The following is a 22782-nucleotide window of genomic DNA, read 5'->3' on the forward strand; positions in this document are numbered from 1 at the left end:
TTTTTCTGAGGTAGGATCAGCATATGTATAAAAAGCTCAGCAGAAAGAGGTTTTTATTTGTTTACCAGTTGAGAAGCTGGTAGCAACTGTTGATGACTCTTCATCCTTCCTAAAGCTCCTGTCACCTTTGTCTGGTTCCTCTTCTTCTCTTTGTTGTTCGCTGTTCTCTCTCTCGCTCTCTCTCTCTCTCTCCCAAACAGCACTCGTCGCCATCTGGCAGGACCTGTTGGCTTGTTTGTTTTTCAGAGCAAACAGCAAATCACTCCCTTCCTCTTTCTGCCTTTTACCATATGCCGCAGCCTGTGTATTAGAGGATGTCATGTTTATTAATGAAGCTTATCAAAGGCACTCTCACACACTCAAACCTGCTGGATGGGCTTCAACGAAGATGCTTCATGGGAAGTTGTCTCAACCGTTGCCTCTATATTGGGCACTTTTAAAATACTCACATGGCAAGAGTAGATTTCTTCATTTATTTCCTACTACAATATTAACAGTGTTAATGAGATTTTGGTTCAGTGTTGGGTCTACACTTGAACCACTACACTAGAATATTAGATGGCTTTAAGGTTTACAAATATGGACTAAAAGCCACAAAACTAATTTTTGTTTTAATGCAGTCTCTCACCTGAATACACATGCCATAAAGAATTAAAGCAACCTTACTCAGGCCAGTTAAGAGGATAGAAATGCAGAGGGAATGTAGCGAGTGAAAGAGAGATCAGCTGAGAGAGAGACCTCAGGGTGTGCTGGGAGGTAGGTAGACCTGGAGGAGCCCGGAGGGCCATTACCATAGCTTTAATGCTAATCAGTGGCTGAGCAAGCTAAATAATGCATCAGCCACAGATGGCAAGCACTGGGCAGGACTGTGCTCGAGCATATACAGCCACTGCTTTCAGTGCTCACGGGCCTCAGGAGAAAATTAGGCTGGAATCATTGTTGTCAGATCCGCTTAGCATAAAATGATCCTTGATCAGCATTACTATTTGAATGTATCAGCAAGTCAGTGTTAGTCCGTTTGGAGGTGTGAACTAGGATAGCAGTGAGCAGTTGACATTGGCTAGAAGGTCTGTCATTTTCACTGGGGCTCTAGTGGACGTTCCACACCTTGTAGCACGTGTGTAAAGATGTTAACTCGAACCAACATGGAGGTTTAATCCCATTCTCATGTCACATGACTTTAGCTATAGTGCAAAGCCTTCACTTCGAAGGTCAGTTGCTCACTTCTATATAGTAAAAAGGGGCACTAAGTTTGAGCTATTTTTTGTGTTTATTATATTATATAAATGTATTATTTATTAGCATAATTCATAAATGTCTGTTATCAGTTATTAGTATATATCATTTATATAATATTGAAGTTTTTATTAATACTATTAATTATCTTTTTTAATCTTTTGTTTGTTTAGTAAATTTTTAAGTGCTTTTGTAGTTTTATATTATTATTTTTAAAATATTACTATTTAGGTTTTTAGTCCAGTTTTATATATATTTTTCCAGTTAGTAATTTTTGTAATATTTCAGTTTGTTGTCCATTAGTAGTTTTAGTTTTACCTTTTTTTGTGCTTCCAAGAACCGTCTCTTTGGAAAGCAGCTTTTTTCATGTTAACTGGATATGAAACGTACGGAGATATATCTTGTTTACATTTGCAAAGCTCAGCTAAGCTTTAGATGCTCGTCCGTAGTATCATTATGAAGCAAATGGGATTTCTGCTGAGAGATGTTGCCGCTCAACGCTCCTTTCATCTCGCATCATTGTTTCTGAGACGTCACAGGCTAATCCTAATCTATGAGATTAACACATTTGTGCTCTTGAAAATGACAGAAGTGTATATTTTTGCATGTGTTCATATGTATGCATCACCTACTGCTTTTCTCCATGAATTACGTGCTCTATCGGGATTAATGAACTATAATGCAGTTAGCTGAGGAAGTGTATCATTGCTGTGGTGTGTGTGTCAACAATATTATAATGACAGTTAAATCCTCTGAACCGCTGGCTCTCTCACAATTATGTATTCTTAATATGTCATCAACTGCTGATCAAACTGAATATGTTTATTGCTTTCGGCTCATAAATCTTAAGCTAAATGAGATCTGAATCTCATTACATGAATGTTTCTGAAAGGCCATTTGTATTGTGGGATTGTGTGGTCACTCGCTGATTTTAAAACTTAAATCTGAGCATATGTCATATTTTAAAGTCAAAATTAGATTTTTGTTACATTAAGTCTACATGTCTCTGCTATTGTGCAAATAAAAGTTGAACCCAAAAAATATTTACGCAATTACAAATCTTTGTGTATAGAACTAAATATAGAATCTATTTTGTGCTAAGACATTTTCTGGGAAAAAAAAACATGACTTTATCTGGATGATCTGTGGGAATGTGTTTCTATACACAACACAACATTTGTAAAGCTGACAGAAATGAAATAGTTGAGCTGGAGGTTAGCCTGGCCTTCTCTCCTCCATGTCAGCGTTTGAGTGGTAGATGCTGTGGTTCACTTTAAGCCTGGCAGGACGGGTCCAGTCTGTTTGTAGGCCCCGACACCTGCATGCATGATTTAACATGCTCTGTAACCGCCAGCAGCGGTGCCTGTCAGGAGCTTCACCCCATCCACCCTCACGGCTCGGTTTAAAACTCTCCATGCCCGTGTTCGGCTTTCTCAAGGCCACCTACAAGGCTTAGCTTGATGATTCACTACGCGGCGGAAGGTGTAGCCGGGAGCAAAGTTTACCCACAACATAAAAAACATGATCTGCTACAGTGGAGGAAACCCAGGAGGGGGAAGTTGGAGATGCGGTGTAGCTGAAGGGCTTTTTCTGATCACATTTCACCAGGGCAGAGAGTTTGCTGGCATGATTTCTGCTAGAAACTCCTCCACAGGCTTTTTTCTTGTTTCTGTTATTCTAGCTATATAGTTCTCAGTACCTTCAAAACATGACAGAACTGTTTACTGTTTACCTCTGATGAGTTTTTTATTTTATTTTTACCAGCACTTTTAATGATGAGCTCTATTATTAAAACCTAAAGATATGTGAATGCAGGCACTTTCAGCTATGCAAGCTCGACTTAATGCATTGTGTTCTGAAATGTTTCCCTATGCAATTAGGAAAATGACTGATCCTTTTACGTTGACAATTAACATCTAATGCTAATGCATTCTGACATATTTATACTGTTAAACAGTTGGATTCTCATGTTAAACATGGCCAAATTTTCAAGTTAAACGTAGGATGGAGTATTTTTGTGCAAAATACACTCCTTCAGGATTCAAAATGGTTTTGGGAAGGTTTTTTTTTTAGCATGGCTTTATATGACGTCATAAAGTGTGGAATTCCTTGTATGGACACTTCTCCCGGATGAGTGTGTGCTCATCAACCAGATTTAAGTGACTAGTGTTCATTGTATGGAACAAAAAACACAGACATTTTTCTCTTCACAGAGGAGAGAATATCATAGAGGTTTGGAAACAAAAAAAATTTGGGTGAACAAAAAATGAAGCACTAAGAACTAAAATCATTCAATCAAACCATTAAACAATTGTTTTAAATGCTAAAGTGAAAATCATTTGATTTAATTGTGATTTTAGGCATCACAAAATTAAAATGCACAGTATAAAAGTGGCAGTTCATTTTGAGATTTGCTAAAGATTGCATTTGTCAGCATTATTGAATTATTAGTGTTTTTAGTGACAGCAAATTGATCTAGTGTAAAAGTAGCTGAACTGAGTGTGCAAATGCGACAGTACTGCCTCCATTTGTCATCATAGTTCGCTGTAAGTCCGAGATAATGGTGATCTTAATGAATCTGGTGTTGACCCCTCTTTCTCTTTTTCTTTCTGACCTTATCTGTTCTACCTTTATCAGGCCCTGTCTCTCACACACCACCACATGACTGATCACCCCACGGTCAACAGTAGACATGGTCACCGCTTAAACACACAAACACATCAGATACACACCCTGGGGTCGACTAGACTGACATGCACGCTAACCAACTCAGGGATAGCATGCAGCATTTTATTAAAAGACAATTGTGTTTTCCTTTATATTCAAAAAAACATTTTTATGTATAACATGTAATTGTCAGAACATTGAATTATTCAACGACTCATCATAAAATCTTTACTTGTTTCATTACAGGATTGTTTAGCGCTTTTGAGCAAATCTCTTGAATGAATGATTCAGTTACATCAATACATTTTTTAAGGGTCGCAAACTTCAGTTGAAGCGTCAAGTTTCTTTCAAAAGATGATTTGCTGTATTTTGATGATAGCTAAATCAGTGTTCATATCTCAACTATAAACTTTTATCCCAGTACTTCTGTGATCATTAGAATTATTGTAAAATAAATAATGTGTGTTTGAAGCCATTTCATACCTATGCATGATAACTGCTCTCTCTGGGTCAGGGCTAGTGTGAATGCAAATTTGAATGTTCCGATGTGATCATAGCTAGTTGTTTATTAGACCTAGCAGAATCTTTTTCTTTAGGAATAAGATTGTGTTGTTGTTTGAATGAAATTCGCAATCTTATAACGATTAATCATGCAGCTCTAATTTGCTGCCAAAACGTACCATTTTTTATATACATCAAAAGAAAGAATCCAGTATTTTTGTATTCATATATATTCAGTGTTTTGTTGAATAAACACAAAATCCAGTCAAACCATAACTTGCAACAACAATGCCCCAGCAAAGGCGAAATAAAAAGCACTTTGTAAAGCTTGTCGTAATATAACAACGGGGTGTAGCGAATGGCCGGTGGCTCGGTTGGATTTCCTGCCGGTGCCCATGGCAAGACGTGTTTCCTTGTAGCACCATTAACATTGTCATCATCATCATCGTTTTCGTAAATGAACTTGAGCTCTGACCGCCTCACTGAAGCCCATTAGACGGCACAGATGGCCCTCTCTAGAGGCAAGGCTATAATAATGTGCAGTTTAGTTATGATCTGACTTTAGGGCTTCGGGGTGCTAAGCCTTCGTCTTTGTCCCCAGCAACGCCCCTCCCCCCGTGGACTGAATCCAGCAAAAACCGCCTTCCAGCTGAGGCTTGATCCATGGGATTGACCTCTGACCTCCTGCCATCGTTAGTGCCTGTTTACATTGAACAGATTGAAGCTGTTTTGGTGCTTGATTTGTCTGGCACTCTCACACACACACGCACAACATGTGTGTCTCTGATAAAGAAAGGTGAAGGTGGTTAGGGAGGAGCATGTTGGTATGCCGTGTCTGTCTACTCACATTAGCAAGGGTATCAAAGTGCAAGTATGAATCTGGCAGTTCTCATAATGAGAGAGGGGGAAATGTATTATAAAATAACTAGAAGTGACCGACAGCAAGAGACAAGACACGCACTCCTTTGAATACCAATAACTTGCCAGAGAGACAAAAAGGAGAGAGGAGAGGGAGAAATATAACTAAACTAGAGTGAAGAGAACGTCTCGGTTACGTATGTAACCCTCGTTCCCTTTCGTTCAGTCACTGACGTTACGTTGGAGTGACTGAACGAAAGGGAACTGAATGCTTTTGTTGCTTTTATGATCTTTGTTTGTCTGTTAATGACCATGATTCATAACTGGTGGCAAAATGCTTGAGTTTTCTCTTAGAAATTGTCCTGCTGTTTTTTAACCTTGACGTACAGATTTTTCAGGTGGAACCCCTCTTAGAAAAATGTATAGACGCAGATTATGCTTAGCTTGTCTTTTATTGAAGCTTGGTGTTTTGTAGAGTTTCGGATTATTTGATAAATGGAGAACTCAGCATTATTTTGTAACATTATAAATGTCTTCACGTTTGATCAATTTAAGGCATCCTTGCTAAATTACATTATTATTTTCCTTTAACAAAAAGTACTGATCCCAAACTTTGGTACCGTACTGTAAACCACAATTCGTTTTTTATGTGACATTTAGGGCCAGATAAGCCTGAAATTAAAGTGAATATGTAGAGATGTGAAGGTGAAATGTATAATCTTTATTAGATTCTTTATTGGATATTGTTTAAGGCCTGGTATAACCAACATGGCTTAGATTAAGCTAGGATTAGCCCTTGGTTCAATTTGGACATTTAAGCTTTTATAAACATTCCCTAAAAAAACATTACCGGTGTGCATCCTGAGACAAGACAATGGCAGTGATATAATATTTTAAGTCAATGCAAGTTCCTTTCAGGTGAAGCATGCATTAGTCTGGGACTATCTGAAGCCTTGTCTGTGAAACTAGGGGTTCATGTCAAAGTACATTCTTATGCAGTAATTTTACAATTGAGTATTTCATTTTTTGTTATATCTTACTTGGATTTAAAATTCAAGATTATGAATTCCACAAAGACGTTTGAAAGCCAGTAATGAACATTAAAGACTCAGATGAGGACACACAGGAAAAGCATGCTTCAAGTCTGTCTTAGGGAGTGCATTCTGGGTCTTGCTTACCCAAAGGAAGTGTTTCTAGTCAGTGCACTCAAGCAAATAAGCTGATCCATGCAGCAGCTATGGCTGGTCTAAGATCAGGTCCCTCAAGTCATAAAAATGAATCCTAGTTGACAGCTTTGGTGCACTTCACAAGCACAAGCCCTTAAGATTGAGGTGAAGGACAGCGAGCCGCCATCACCGCGGGCCCACACAACGTACCCTCGTGCACGCATCATCCATGGAAGGGAAATCAATTAGAGAGAGGGAGGAGATGCTCTGCCCGCTTCGCCATTGAACTCAAAGCGCTATTGAGTTTTCATGATTGGCTTTGACTGGGATGAGAGATCAGAGGTAATACTGATAGTCCTGCCGCACTCTGAACACATTATCTGCTGTATACAATGGAAAACACTTCATCAAACCAGAGAGGCGCTGTAGGTCCATTGATAGATGGGCTTTGTCAGCATGGGGAGGCCGAGCGAGGTGAAGGGAGGGGAAAGGGAGAGAGAGTTTGTCACAGATGTCCAGCCCTTTGAAAGAAAATTAAACAAGTACCTCATTAGCAAGCGTTGGGCTGCTCCCGTGAGGAGAGTACTGAGCCAGGCCTTTTAATAAGCTGGGAACTTAATCGCTGCCAATGTCTCCCTCCACCCTGCAGTTTCTGCTCACCCTGGTGGCTCCAACATTAACACCCCTGCCCTCCCCTTTTCGGACCTCCCCTTCCTGTTGAAGTCCTCCCATCTGACCCCCTGAGAGGCCGTCCCCATCTCCCAGCCTCTTCTATTGACTGCGGCTGATGCGGAGGCCCAGGGAGAGATACCACGCTGGTTCCCTTCTTTTCAGCTTCAGAGAGAGGGGATAATGCCTTTTTTGTGCCACGCATCCAGCTGAATTATGTGCGCTAATTTGATTAGGCAGAGATTTGATTAACTGGAAAATGAGGGCTTTGCGTAGACTTTCACACGCTTAATTTCTTCCTTGCAAAGCAGACGCAACATTGTGTCATGAAACTCTGAGGGCATATGGGAACCCCTTTCACGGGCTAGAAGGGCCTTTCAGGCCTTACAATATCCAGGACTGCCACGGTTTATACTGGGATAATCAGTTTAGTGCTCTTTGCCGGGCCGCAGAATACAAATTGCATTTGGCATCAGCGGTGAAAAGGTTCAAAGGATAATGAGATTAATGTAGTAGAGAACGAAGCTAAGCAAAAAAGAAAAAAAGAAAGAAAAGCGAAAAGGTTAGAAAGTGGAAAAGCGTTTTAAGTGAGGCATGGACATTTCTAAGTATTAATTTATGATAAACTCTGACAGTGGCCTATGCACTTTTTTATTTGCTTTTAGCTGACATTTACCATGTCCTTTTTTTAAATTATTTATTGTGTTGTTGTTTTTTTTAGAACATAACACCTTTCCCTTTTGAGATAATTTTCCTTATTAAATATCACTAAGTATTTTTTTAAGCTGTTAACAGGATTAAGAATGCTACGAACAGCCACTACTTGGGATCTGCACAAAATCTGCACATTTTCACATCATCTGCACTGGTTGTGGGGGTAAATTTACAGAATTTAAATATTTAAAATGTATTAACGAGACTATGACATTGCATTTTTAGTTGAAGTCATTATTGCATAATCTAGAATTAGAGCAAAAAAAGATTTTGACAGTCATATTTTTTCTTAACCCGTAAAATATTTCACCAATATTTTGTTTTATTAACAAAGTTCAAGAGGAGCACGTTCAAATAATCTATCCAAAACAACTCGTCATTAACAATTACCATATCTATTCTATCTGCATGAGAAAAAGTCTATAAACAGTATATTGCCAAATGTATTGGGACACCCCTCCAAATCATTGAATTCAGGTGTTCAATCATTTCCATGGCCACAGGTCTATAAAATCAAGAACCTAGGGAATGTAGAGTGCTGAAAGAATGGGTCGATCTCAGGAGCTCAGGGAATTCAAGCATAGTACCATGATAGGTTGCCACCTGTGCAATAATTCCATTTGTAAAATTCCTCACTACTAAATTTTCCATGGTCAACTGTTGTGCTATTATAACAAAGTGGAAACAATTGGGAACAACAGCAACTTGGACACAAAGTGTTAGACCATGTAAAATCACAGAGCGGGGTCAGCACATGCTGAGGGGCACAGTGCACAAAAGTTGCACACTTTCTGCAGAGTCAATAGCTACAGAACCTCATGTGGCCTTCAGATTAGCTCAATGTGTAGAGAGCTTCATGGAATGGGTTTCCACAGCTAAGCAGCTGCATCCAAGCCTTACATCACCAAGTGCAACGCAAAACGTTGGTTGCAGTGGTGTGAAGTACGAGCAGTGAAGACGTGTTCTGTTGATTGACGAATCATGCTTATCTGTCTGGCAATCAGATGGACGAGTCTTTGTTTGGCAGTTGCCAGGAGAACGGTACTTGCCTGACTGCATTGTGCCAAGTGTAAAGTTTGGTGGAGGGGTTAATATGGGGTGGGGTTGTTTTTTAAGGGTTGGCTTGGCCCCTTAGTTCCAGTGAAAAGAACTCTTAATGCTTCAGCATACCAAGACATTTTGGACAATTTCAAGTTCCCAACTTTGTGGGAGCAGTTTAGGTTCCTGTTCCAACATGACTGGTCCATAAAGACAAGAATGAGCGAGTTTGGTGTGGAGGAACTTGACTGGCCTGCTCAGAGTCCTGAGCTCAACCCGATAGAACACCTTTGGGATGAATTAGAGCGGAGACTGCGGGCCAGGCCTTCTCGTCCAACATCAGCGCCTGACCTCACAAATATGCTTCTAGAAATATAGTCAAATAATTCCCAGAAACAAACACTTAAACCTTGAGGAAAGCTTTTACCGGAAGAGTTGAAGCTGTTATACCTGCAAAGGGTGGGTCAACTCCATATTAAACCCTACGGATTAAGAATAGGATGTCATTAAAGTTCATGTGCATGTAAAGGCAGGCGTCCTAAAGCTTTTGGCAATACAGTGTATAAAGACAGTCGACCCACTGACATTCCTCGACAGTGTTCAGCATCCCTCCACCACCCCAACTCCTCACTCTTGGCTTGTTCCTACCATAGCCAGGACTACAGGGGGGAGTACTCTGGGTTCGGGCCAAATACTAAGCTCGGAGCCCTCTCCTCAGACAGCACTGCAAATACACACACTATTTATTCTGTCTGACTTATTTGTGAGTTTTTAATCATTATTACAGTTTTGGATCTTAAGTGACCCAGCTCTATATCTAACACGGATCGATCTCTACCTGCCGCAATAATATAAAACTACCCTGATATTAGAGTAACAATTACAGAAGATCATCATTTTCATTATATATTTTTCAACATCTTCAAAATCAATATTTTCGTTCGCTGACAGCTTCTTCACCATATCCACTATCAAGTGACAGTGACACTAATATTATTTGATTGTGTTCAGTACTTTCTCTGCAGTACAAAATATACTTACACTGTAGGAAAACAGGCATTCTTTTGTAATTTTTTGTTTATAATTGACTTTTTGTAAATGAAGCATTTTGACGCCGCAGGAGTAGACCTGAACGGAATGGTATGACCCCAATCCTCAGAACCAGCCTTTCAGAATGTTTTAGATCTCCCTTTTCAACACATTAAGAAGCTGATGAGTTGAATCAGGTGTTTTAGCGTGTGTTCACACTTGGCAGGTTCGAACTCTGGTGCACATTTATCATTTGAATCTTTTAAATGTGAACACTGCCATCCGAAACCTGGTGAGCACCAAACAACGTTTTCAGGTGGTCTCAGTCCACTTCCAAACAAACTCTTCGACTGAAATATGAACTCAACATGGGCCAGAGACATCTAAACTAACCATAACTTGTGACAGAATACTTAAGGATACCTTGTTCTTCTCATCATAGGAATTATTTTGCCCTTTACAGTTCGATGCAGGTGTCTTCTTCCAGCAGATTTTCATTTGTGTGTGCAATAGAGGAATTCCTGGCACTGTTTTGACTCAGTTATGGATTTTATAAGTTCTTCATGAGTTCTCAGCTGGTAAAAGTACTATAATATGTACACACATACAGAGATTTACCATATTTAGCAAGCAGCATTGGTTCGTAAGTTCTATCACAAAATATATGTCATAAAATCAGTTTTTTGTTGTTGTTTTGTTTGTTTTTTAGGTTCAGTGTTAAAGTCTGAATACTGAGCGAACCAGGACTAAATGTATCGTTTTCTTTTTTGATCCAGACTAAAACAACCAAGAGAACTGACCTGAACCTACCCTTATTTAGTGAGATATCTCAAACATTCTGGAAGGTTGGTCCCCAGGACTGGAGTTGAGAAACACTGCTATAATCAACACTTTTCTCAATGAGTTAATTGCAGCAATTATAATTAATCTTGAATTTAATTCATCAATTGCAAGGGCTAAGGGATGTGTAGAATTGAATGGCTGACAGGTGTTTGCAGGCAGATATTCCATAAGGCCAGCTCTTGTGAGTCTGTACAGCTCTCTGTCTTTCAGTACCCTTACCTCATCAATAAAGTCAGTGGGCTCCAAAACAACACAAGGCCTCATCGATTTTTACTGTATGGATTTTCAAAATTTCGTCTTCTGTTTTCCACTGTAGAAAGTATGTATGGACCTGAGTCTGGAACAAAGTCACCAGAAAACGATGATTTTTAATTTTTGGGTGAACCTTACCTTTAATATTTAGAGTCACCTATAAGTAAGCCGTTTGGGTTGTAAAAGAGAATTTACTGTCCAGCCTAACAGGCCTGAGCAAACCTGTTTTACCTCCATACACTAATTACCTACCCCACTCAGAAACACACACACATTCGCTTGCCGATCTGGACTGGCCGTCTGTCATACGTCCAGAGTGGAAGCTTTAAATTGGGAGGTTATAGAAAGCCAAGGATTCATTAAAAAGGATAGACTGAAACAAGATGTGCGGTGAAGAGAAAGGGAACTGGGAGAGAGAGAGAGAGAGATGGAGAAATGGGGGAAATGTGTGTGTGTGGCTCAGACAGATGAGCTGTCTCCTGTTGGACTTCCTTCCATCTCCCCCCATCTGCTCACCCCAGTTTTAATTAAATCTACTGAGATGAGAACTATCTCTCTCTCTCTCTCTCTTCTCTCCCTTTATCACTTCCTCTGTTTCCAGCGACTTCTTTGTGTGTGAGCGTATGACAGGGAGTAAGCGGGTAATGCCATTCTGTGCCAGTGTCCACTCATCTCTCATGTGGTGTTGCCAGCTGCTAATGAGAGCCAAGCAGAGAGAGAGACAGGCCTGGCTCGAGCAGTCATTTGCCAACCCGCATGAGCTGTTAATGAGGGGGATTGTGGGAAGCCCTGCACCCAACCACACGCACACACACACACACACACACACATACATGCATGCCCACACAATCAAATTCACTCCTCGCTGTGCCAAAGTTTTTCGTTCACATACAGAAGGACCGTGGTTTCATGCAGACAAACAGATGGATAAACAACAAAATATCCACATTTCAAGATTTTGAAGAAAAGTTCTTTGGTTTTTGGACTTGTTCTCTGTGTTGACAGCATGCCATGTTGTTATTCATGACTGGGCCTCTGTAGAGATACAAGCGCAGCAGAATATTCCTCCGCTGATCCAAGGACTGTGGAGGACTATTTTGTTCTGCATGGTGGTCCCAGTTAATTAATGGTGTTGTGCTTGGCTTTATGTGAAACATAAGGCTGTTCTTTAATCAGAGTTAAGCGTGTCGTCAAGTATTTCATTATTTATCGAGCATTATTCATACATTATTTATATAGTAAGCATTTATAACTGTGCACGACCATTCAAAACGTTTGTATTTTGAAAGAAGTCTCCGGTGTTCAAGGCTGCATTTGTTCAATCAAAAATACAGCAATATTTTTATAATGTTAAATCATTTTACATTTTATTAATAGCCCATTATAAAATGTCATTTATTCCTGTGATTTTCTTTAGCTTTTACTCCAATCTTCAGGTTCACATGATCCTTCAGAATATGCTTTCAGTTAAAAACAGTTGCGCTGCCTAATATTTTTGTAGAAACCATGATGATTTTTTTAAGGATTCTTTGATGTCTTGGTTCAAATGATCAGCATATATGTGAAATAGGATTTTTTGTAACAACGTAAAAGCCTTCACTGTCACTTTTCCTTAATTTAACTAGTCCTTACTGAATAAGTGTATACGTTTTTTTTAGCAGATGAGGGGATCATCTACCTAAAGCTGTTATTAGCTAGAACAATCGCTAGTTCTCTAGAAATCACACAATTCATCTTTAAAATTCAAAGGAAACGCACAAAAAAAATCCTGACCGCTGTCCTTAAACATCTCTGTGGGATCTAATGGATTTATAGGAAGCTTATTCGGTCCTTGTTTGTTAGTAATAAGACCTTAATGGACTCATTAAAATGTACCCTCACTCATTCATTGCACAGAGCTTTCTCCCAGTAAAACTCATCAGCACTAGCGTTAAGTGTTGCCTCTTGTCTGGAACACTGGTTTTATCTCTTCATCTGTTGGATGTGAGCGAAAGACCTTAATGCTAAATCCATGTGCCGGTGGACCCGTGTGTGTGCGCGTGTGTGTGTGAGCATGTGCATGTCACATGCACTCATCTCCACATTTAAATTTTAATTGATCCGTACAGTCTTCCTGTTTCTGAGCTGTTATGTGGCTTGGCAGCATGCAGGTTTGATAGGTAATTATGACTCTCTTCAACTCTGATGGATATTTGAGCTGTCAGAGTGGAATGAGGTACCTGTCGCCCAGCACCGAGATCAAACACATGTTTTCATATTTTTCTAGACAGAAACCCTCAGGCACGAAAACAGTCCATTACAAATGATCACACCATTGGAGATTCACACAAGAACATATGACAGCAGCTCATTTGAATAATGCGGCGTGTATTAGGCCATCATAATGAATACTCTCAAGATCTGTTTTTAGTCGGATTTTGACAGGAAGGGATTAAGAGCTGCTTATGAATGCAGATCACTGATTCAGATGGCGTTTGTGTGATTTTTATGAGAACATGTTGCTGTTTAGAAATCACAAGTCCGGAGTCTCTTGGGAAAGGATGAAGACGTTCTGTTTTTTAATCCCAGTGGAGGTAATTGTCGTTGTCTGTGAAGTACTTAACACTGATGTTTTCGATACGCTTACACCACTGTTTAGATCTGATAGCACATCATGGATAAGTGTTTCAAACCCGCCTGGCTCCTAAAAATCAATCGTCATGCAAGTTTGATAAGTTAGAAAAGGCTAAAGTCATGCTAAAGGCGACAGGTAAACTGAAAAGCTCAATACTTGGCCCAATAACCTCTGCCATGGCCATTAATAATAACCTCTTGGCACTGTTGGCAGGCAATTTATTTGAAGGTCAGTTTTATGCTGACTGAAAAGTGCACTCAGGGTCATAAACCACTGCATACTCCATGAAATCAACATAATGAAGTGTGTGCGCCCTCAACATGCAGCCTATGTAAAGACCAGAATATCATAGACTTGATGGTTTTATCTTGGGCCACCCACCTAGCACCATTTAAGGCCATTATGGCTGTATGGGTGATAAGCACCACTCATATTTTTACACTTAAGTCTGATTTAATGGTAATAGAGCTCAGATATAGTATCATATTAATGAGTGGATGTTTGAGCTCACAGGGGAAGTGCAGTCAAATATAATCAGATTCTATCAGTAATTAATTAAAAATAATAAAACATTGTGAATGACTTAACCAGATCTGTTTGATCAACACTACATAATCATTATTAACATGTTTTTTTTCAGACCGTATTGTACTGTTGTTTGGGTACAAAGTATACTTTATTAAAACTCTCACCAAATAACATACAGTGGGGTCTGAAAATGTGTCCGATGAAATTTTATACAAAGTACAAAATATTATCAGCGTACAATTTTACTTATAGTTATATGTCAATGAATTAGTATTTGCTGTGAAATACTAAAAAGTTCAATCTGGACTCTGCTGTATAGGAATGAATGAATGAAATAACCACTTTCTCTTTACTAACCTTTAAGACCTATCATTTTATAATAATGTAGCTTTTTGTAGTGAGAAATTTCAAACCTTCGCTTCTTGCGTTCTTTGTTCGGCTCTTTTCAGCTCTGAGCTCTTTTTTTCCCTTCAAAGTGAGTAACTGACAACAACAGAGCCTGATGCGCAGAGGCCTTGAGTCTTTGGCCTATTATCATGATAGAGCTTCAAAGAGTCTCTGAGCTCTAAAGTAGCTGAGACCCAGAGCTCTGGTGTCATGTTTGGCCTGCTCAAACTCCCCTCACTCCCATTGAAAATCAATGATTCTTTGGTCGATTGTTCCAGCCTGGTCTTTGGGAAAAGCTTAACGTGCCTGCCAGAGTGCACGTGCGTGTGTGCGCGTTCGTAAAAATATTGGCGCTAGAGTGTTGTGTACAGGTGTGTTATAGTGTGTGCTTTCTTTGTGCCAGTGTAAATTAGGCTCAGGCAGATTTTCTTGAGCAGTTTTCGGTGCCTGAGTCAAGCCTGAGCCTTGGGCATCGCCAGAACAGGTTGGGTTTCAAAAGGCTTATGGGGGAATTAGTCAAATCCATGGAGTTAAAACGTGGCCTAATTCCGACTGACCTCTCTCTGGCTCCACTTTGACTTTCTACAGTGATCAGCAACGCTGTAACAAGCTTTTCCGTCTGTGTGGCAGGGGATTACTGAAGCAAAACCCTCTCCCTCCTCAGCCATCTGCAGGGAGAGGGAGGGAAAGGGCTGGGAATGGAGAAAGAAAGGAGAAGAAAGCAAGAGGGCGGGTGGAGAGAAGGGCTCTGAGGAGAACCCCGGAGAGAAAGGAGGCATTTGCCTGAAGGGCTATTGTCTTGTCTGTGTGCGTTGCTTTGGATTCTTCTCTCGCCAGTGTTCCCTTTGTTGAGATTTGGGCTGTTTTGTCCTGTCTGCAGTTTGAAGTCTTTCCAGCTTAATGTCTTTGAACAGCCAAGGTCACTCTAATCTAGCTCAGGATTCCGCATTCTGCCGAGTAGCTTTGACAGACGTTTGGGATGTTTTCGTGACACTTTTGGATGTCTCGTCTGCTGTTTTTGCTGGATGTAGATCACTTGGAGTTTAATCAAGAGCTCGTGTTTGGATAAGCGTCTTCTCGTTATTCTTAAGAAGCATTGCAGAACTGAGACATGTATTTTGTGTTATAATGGAACTGCACTATGTGTTTTGAGATTCACAGTGCATTCATGCTGTTTATACATCAAAAAAAAAAAACCTGTGACTGATGTGACTTTATTGATTGCTATCTTTAATTTGTCCGTCATCTCATCTGTATTGCTTTTTTATTTGGATTGGAGGGTGTACATGTTTTTGCATGACAAGAAAGACACTTGTGTAATACTGAGTTAGAACTATAAAAGTCTATAGAAGTAACTTTTAAATGAGTGTAACATTCACCATTAACAATCAGGTATTAAAACGATGTTCAATATAAAGGTCCAAGGTCCAAGTTTTCTATTTGTCTTGTTTAAAAATGCCATTTTTTGAATCTGTATTTGTAATTTGAAAGTTTTGCTTTAATTACAGCGGCATAAACTCCTGATGAACCTAAGGATCATGTATCCTACATGAATTGAGAATGATCCAAACAACATCTGACCTGTAGTTCATCAGCAGAGTCAAGAATAATTATGTATTGTTCATTTTAGATCATAAAGTGTCTTAAATTAGCTTTTGAATCCCTTTTTTTGTCCCACAGACATTGCGGACATGGCAGTTAATAATAGCTTTACAGTTACATGTATGCGTTTGGCAGATGCTTTAACCTAACTATTTACATTGCTTAAATTCAAATGCATATTTTTTTCATGCATTTTTTTATCAGTTCATGCATTAATCAAAACCATGACTTTGCCATGCTTTTGGTTGCATGTATTTATTTGCAATACTTTTATTATTTGCACCTGTGGCTTACCATACTGAATGTGTGTGTGTGTGTTCAAACGCACAATGAAGTCATGTTGAAGGACACTGGGCCTCAGTCTATCACCATGCATTCATCTGTATGTGCGTGTGTGTGTGTGTGTTTTCTCCCTACGCTCCACTGCATTATCATAAAGAGTGATTTGGAAATGATAGATGCAAATGGCTCTCTTCTATCATTAACAGCCTTCTCTTCTCTCTCGTTCTCTCTCTCGACGGCCACAGGCAGTGATTAAAGCTGTCATCTACAGCTACTCATTAAAAGAGAACAGCTATAGAAGATGGAGAGAGAGAAGAGAGAAGGCCAGAGGGAGAGAATATGATGTTGGAGACAGAGACAAGCTCTGATTTTCCTTGAAAAACACATCTATAGAGTGAAAAAAACAACACTATATATATATATATATAGAGAGAGAGAGAGAGAGAGAGAGAGAGAGAGAGAGAGAGAGAGAGAGAGAGAGAGAGAGAGAGAGAGAGAGAGAGAGAGAGAGAGAGAGAGAGAGAGTGTGTGTGTCTAGGTGAATTACATGGTAAGCAAACAAACAGTTCTCGTAATCAATGTGTTGATTACAGGGGCAATGGGCAGGAATAAAGACCAAAGTGACTTTGACAAGAGCCAAATTGTTATGGCAAGGTGGCTGGGTCAGCAGTTGTGAGAATTTACCAGCAGTGGTCTGAGGAGGGACAAACCGGCGACGGGGTGTTAGGCACTCAAGGCTCATCGATGCACAAGAGCAACAAAGACTATACCGTCTGGTCTGAGCCAACAGAAGGTCTACTGTGGCACAAGTCACACAACATTTTAATTAAGGTTATGAGAGGAATGTTTCAAACACTACTGTGGGGCTGTATAGTCACAGACCAATCAGAGTGCCTATGATGACCCATGTGCCCCATCGAAAGCACCTGCCATAGAACTAGACCTTGGAGCAGTGGAAGAAGATTGCCTGGTCCGATGAGTCCGATTTTCTTTTATATCATGTGGACAGCCATGTATGTGTATGCTGTTTATCTGGGGAAGTGATGGGACAAGGATGTGCTGTGGGACGAAAACAAGCCAGTGGAGAGAGTGTGATTCTCTGGGCAATGTACCCTGGGTCCGGCCAATAAAGCAGGACCCTGCCACACTGCACAGCACACGTTGTTCGGGAATGGTTTAGGAACATGAAGAAAAGTTCAAGGTGTTGTCCTGGCCTCCAAATTCCCCAGATATCAGTCCAGTTGATCATCTGTGGGATCTGCTAGACCAACAAGTTTGAGCCACGGTGGCTTGAAATATGTTATGTTCTGCATCTTCTTCAGGACTCCCCAAGTTCTGCATTCTGATATAGTTTTGTAGTCGTATATTGTAGGCATCTGAAATCTGAGGTGATTTGAGTAATCAGATTCCTCTTGGGGGGAATTTAAACTTGATCTCTTAGTGATGGGAAAACATGAAAGTGACCAAGTGTAAATATCCCCAAATACAGGGAAGTATCTGATTCATGGATACACAATGGACCTCTCAAGAACAAGTTTATTTCCTGTTCTCTTTGCATATCTCCTTTAAGACTCATCAGCTGGTTTCCTTGGAGCAGTGATCCCTCCCCGAGCCGCATCTCTTGTGTGATACATTAGGAGCAATTAGCCACCAGATGAAAGCACTTTAATTACTAGCCGCAGGCAAACATGCACAAATATTTGATGGGAAATTACTGGTGATTTAAAAGCTCTTTTCTCTCTCTCTCTCTCTCTCTCTCTCTCTCTCTCTCTCTCTCTCTCTCTCTCTCTCTCTCTCTCTCTCTCTCTCTCTCTCTCTCTCTCTCTCTCTCTCTCTCTCTCTCTCTCTCTCTCTCTTTCTCTCTCTCTCTCTCTCTCTCTCTCTCTCTCTCTCTCTCTCTGTCTGTCAGCAGCTGAGCTGAACTGCTGTGATAGAAGAGCTCACAGCTGTGAGAGTCTGAGTTCAGAGATCAGGGTTTCTCTCGCTCATCTGCTTTAACTCTACATGATGAGAGTGCTAGTGACTGAAACAACTCGCTGCGGTTTAATTCATGGCACAAAGCCCAAATGTGAAATCAACTCTGACTGTGAACCCCTGGGTACTATTATCTAAACTGAATTTTTAAAACACTGATGGAATCAATTCAATAGTCTTTCCAATGAAGTCCAGCTCTCTTTATCATAATTTCTACTAAAACTGTTCTATCAAACATCTTAGAAACTAGTTATCAAGTATCACTTAGCAATTATCAATCAAGTTTGTTTAAAAAATGTTTTTATTTTGAAAGAGTGGGTGTTCTAACAACATTTTTATTCAGTGGCTGGAAATTGTGTTGTTTGTCTCAAATTTCTGAAGTCCAGAACTCCATAATCTGACACATATGTGGAGTATTCCACTCATTAAGCCACCAAAATAAATATATTAGGAACAAAATCATGGTGTGTTGTCTTCAGGTTTTGGTGACAGGTTCAGTTGTACAAGAAATGGCTCATATATTTTATGTGATACTATTCTACATATGCTTTAATTTATAATACACTCTAAGAAATGCTGGGTTAAAAACAACCCAAGTTGGGTTGAAAATGGACAAACCCAGAAATTGGGTTGTTTGAATGGGTCCATTCACTGGGTTCAAACAACCCAATTTCTGGGTTTGTCCATCTTTAACCCAAATTGGGTTGTTTTAACCCAGCATATTTAAGAGTGTATACACAGATCAGGTATAACATTTTGACCAAATGACTAATATTGTGTTGATCCCCTTTTGCTGGGAAAACAGCCCTGACCCGTCGGGGCATGGATTCCACTAGACCCCTGAAGGTGTGCTGTGGTATCTGGCACCAAGATGTTAGCAGCAGATCCTTTATTTCCTGTAAGTTGCAAGGTTGGACCTCCATGGATCGGACTTGTTTGTTCAGCACATCCCACAGATGCTCGATTGGCTCGAGATCTGGGGAATTTGGAAAACCAAGTCAACACCTCAAACTCCTTGCTGTGCTCCTCAAACCCTTCCTGGACCATTTTTGTTTTGTGACAGGGCGCATTATCCTGCTAATCCTTTCTAGAACCAGCATTAACTTCTTAAGCAATTTGACCTTCCTTGGAGCACTTTTGATAGATACTGACCGCTGCAGACCGGGAACACCCCACAAGAGCTGCAGTTTTGGAGATGCTCTGACCCAGTCATCTAGCCATCACAATTTGGCCCTTGTCAAACTCGCTCAAATCCTTACATCCTGCCCATTTTTCCTTATTTTCCTAATTATAGTTTATGTCATACAAATTAAGTTCCAATGAAAAATATAAATACTTATATAATGTATTTTAATGTGTTCATTTTGTTCATAAATATGTTCGTGGCCAGTAAGAATTGTGTGTGGCTGGCCTTTGGCAGAAAGACTAAATTAAGACATAACAAGATGCTAAATGCCACACTCACTGTGTTCATGGCTCTTGCCAGATTCAGTCCAATGTAAATCTCAATCCTGTGTTTATTGCCGATTAAAGAAACCTTTATTTTATAGCAAGTGTTACAGTAATTGGCTTTTTCTCCAAAGTATTTTTTATTACTCATGCACATTTTGAAGAGGAGGCTGCTGTGGTATTTTCTGTTTGGGCCTAATGGTGCAATTAATTTCCCTCCATCTGTTCCAGAGACTTTTAAAGAAATGGATTTTTTTCTTTTGCTTGTGCAGTTCTGTAAACGGGCTCTAATGAAGGAGATAGTCCATATCTTTGCCCGTCTCAGGGGCTCGATGTGGGAAGTTAGTTTGGAGGTACAGAAGACTGCCGAGCTGGGCCTGTTTGCAATCCCTGCTGTGAAATGTGTGTGTGTGTGTTTGAAGGTCAGTCCACATACACATCTGTCCACAGACACCACATTTAGAAGGATTAGCCCTGTTTATTAATGGCAGTGTAATTGGTGCCCGGCACGGGGTGTGTGTTGGTGCCCAGAGAGCAGTGGCTCTCATCATTACTCTCTCCCTGCTCCCATCTCTCTGTCTTGCTGTTCCTGCCTCCCTCATTACTCCAAAAGAACGATGGATAGCTTGGGGGCACACTCATCTCCCTAGGAGGGAAGAAAAGGTTGATCAGGTCATTATGGCTTCAGCTCCCATCATGCCTTGCAGTTCGCCTCAGAGATAAATGAGCAGATTAGCATTAGCTTTTAGCTCCATACAACATTAGAGTATTAGCATAGCCGCAGAGTTTGGGCTGATGTGATTGGACAGGAGGCATGTAAATTAGCATGCTCTGAGCGACCGTGAAAATGTGATTGGCCGGAAGGATGAGTTGAGCCTACTAATTAACACTTCTTTGGTGTTATCGGTCCCTGGCATTAGTGCAGGGTTTTAGCCTTGAGTTAGTAACGCTCTTTCTCTTTGTTCTTGTTGGCTTATATTCCCAAAACAATCCCAGTCTCATGAAATCAGCTCCTGCAATCTCTCTACTTTGGTCATTGCTGTGTATTTGATCCCTGCTTCAGTACGAATATAAGACGGCTGATCTCAGATCAGGCTCTTCACGCTTTTCGCTGATTAAAAACTCTGCGCCTAATTTAAACAAACTGAATCAGAACCAGTTAGTAAATTGAAGAACATGATTAGCGAATACAATATTGCCCTTAGGCCTTAGCTTATTTCTGTGTGTTTAATGCCTTTAGAGCAGAATCTGGCTTAGTGCAAAAACAGTGTAAATCCCTGTTTAAAAACTCACCGCCGGAGGAGCAGAGTCCTCCCTCTGCTCTGTATGATAAGAGCTTTTCATACAGTTTGACGCACAATAGGGTTTAATGCTTAAAAGAGAGAAATATAAAACCTCAGAAGCTTAAAAATATTTAGTTCCAGGTTAATATGCGTAAGTCCTAGGCATACAATTTCGGTTTTCAAGGGTTTTGACTCAGAGTTTTTTATGTTCTATGATTCAAAATGTTGCACAATTGCATATTATATGTGATTCATTTTAGCAGATGAAAATATTATAATATACATTAGTAGATTATATTAACATATAAACAAAACTTTTTATGTTCTATGAGTATGACCAATAGTGCCTCTTAGCCGTGTCTAGGGACCAGAATATCATCTTAAAGCATCATAGCAGCCGCATGGCTGAAAACTTTCACATAGTGATGACCTGCCCTTGGTTCATTTTATTCAGTAGGAGAAACATTTTGTGTGTGTGTGTGTGTGTGTGTGTGTGTGTGTGTGTGTGTGTGTGTGTGTGTGTGTGTGTGTGTGTGTGTGTGTGTGTGTGTGTACACACAAAGGTTTTGAGAGTATAATACAGATAGACAGAAAAAGTCTTTACCTATAACCTCAATCACACCCCCAATTTTTTCTCTCCAGTCTTTTCCAGAAAAGTATAGTACTGAGATTCCAGCTGTTAGTTATTAGAGATCCACATTATGCGCGGAGATTCTGTCGACTGTTTGCATTTGATTAGCAATTATGTTCGTTCCCCACAGCAGAAAAAGAGGAGCCGTGATGGGGGTCGGACAGAGAAAGAGCATGTTCCTTGTTTGTTTCTGTTAGGGCTGGGCTAAGTTCTAGGTCCTAGGTTTCTCCAGTTCACCGCCAGCCGGTCATGAGTTTGCATCTAATTGGACCCAGTCGGGCCAGCTGGTTCTGTTTTGGTCCGCAGGGAAAATAAATGTTTTGTTTCTTTGTTTTGGGGCTTTCTCATTAGGTACTTATAAAACAGGACTTTGAAGATTAAAAAGCAGCACTCACAGAGCCAGCCAGACAATAAAGAGAGAGACTTTCTGAGTTCACAGCGCACATCTTTTTCAAATACAGTTTGTCTCTAAATTACATCACACAGCTTTACTGCGGCATTGTGGAGGATTAGTTCAAGAGTTCAGCATCTTTCATTGATTAAGTCAGCCCCTTGGGGGGATATCATCTCACGTCACACTCCTGTTCGTGGTTAGGGTGGGAACCGCAGCTTGCACAAACTAGTTCAACTGTGAGCTGGTGCGATCTTTGTTTCTGTCTTGGGTGTTTTAGGTTGGCTAGCCTTGTACAGCTAACTTGAAGTTGTGTAAGTTTGTACTTCGTGTTGTGGTTTTAAGTACCAGTGCAGGGAAAGGCCTCTGTATGTTCAGTTCAGCAATCACAATGAAAAGCACTCATACCCCTGATGAAAACATGATGGTTCATGGTCACCCAGTCTGGCCAAGCTGGTTAGGTTGGTCTATTTTGATGGTTTTGCAGGGGGTTTTGGACACTTTTTCTGATGGCCAGGCTCTCTTTTCAAAAACAGTAGTTAATGATATTTTCATGGGTTTTGCTTGATCCTGCAATTTTAAAAGTAGGCCTATATGAACGTTTTGTGCAATACACAAGATGTTCATATTGAGTTAATTACATTTTAAACACAGTATTGTGAATTACT

At 40.2% G+C, this 22782-nt stretch overlaps 1 protein-coding gene across 4 annotated transcripts in view; it reads left to right on the forward strand.

Moving 5' to 3' along the window:
- Positions 1 to 22782, forward strand: part of auts2a (activator of transcription and developmental regulator AUTS2 a) — a 381444-nt gene that overhangs the window by 289969 nt on the left and 68693 nt on the right. The gene's annotated exons all lie outside the window — the stretch shown is intronic.

This window comes from Pseudorasbora parva, chromosome 23, assembly GCF_024679245.1.
Source record: "Pseudorasbora parva isolate DD20220531a chromosome 23, ASM2467924v1, whole genome shotgun sequence".
NCBI classification, from domain to species: domain Eukaryota; kingdom Metazoa; phylum Chordata; class Actinopteri; order Cypriniformes; family Gobionidae; genus Pseudorasbora; species Pseudorasbora parva.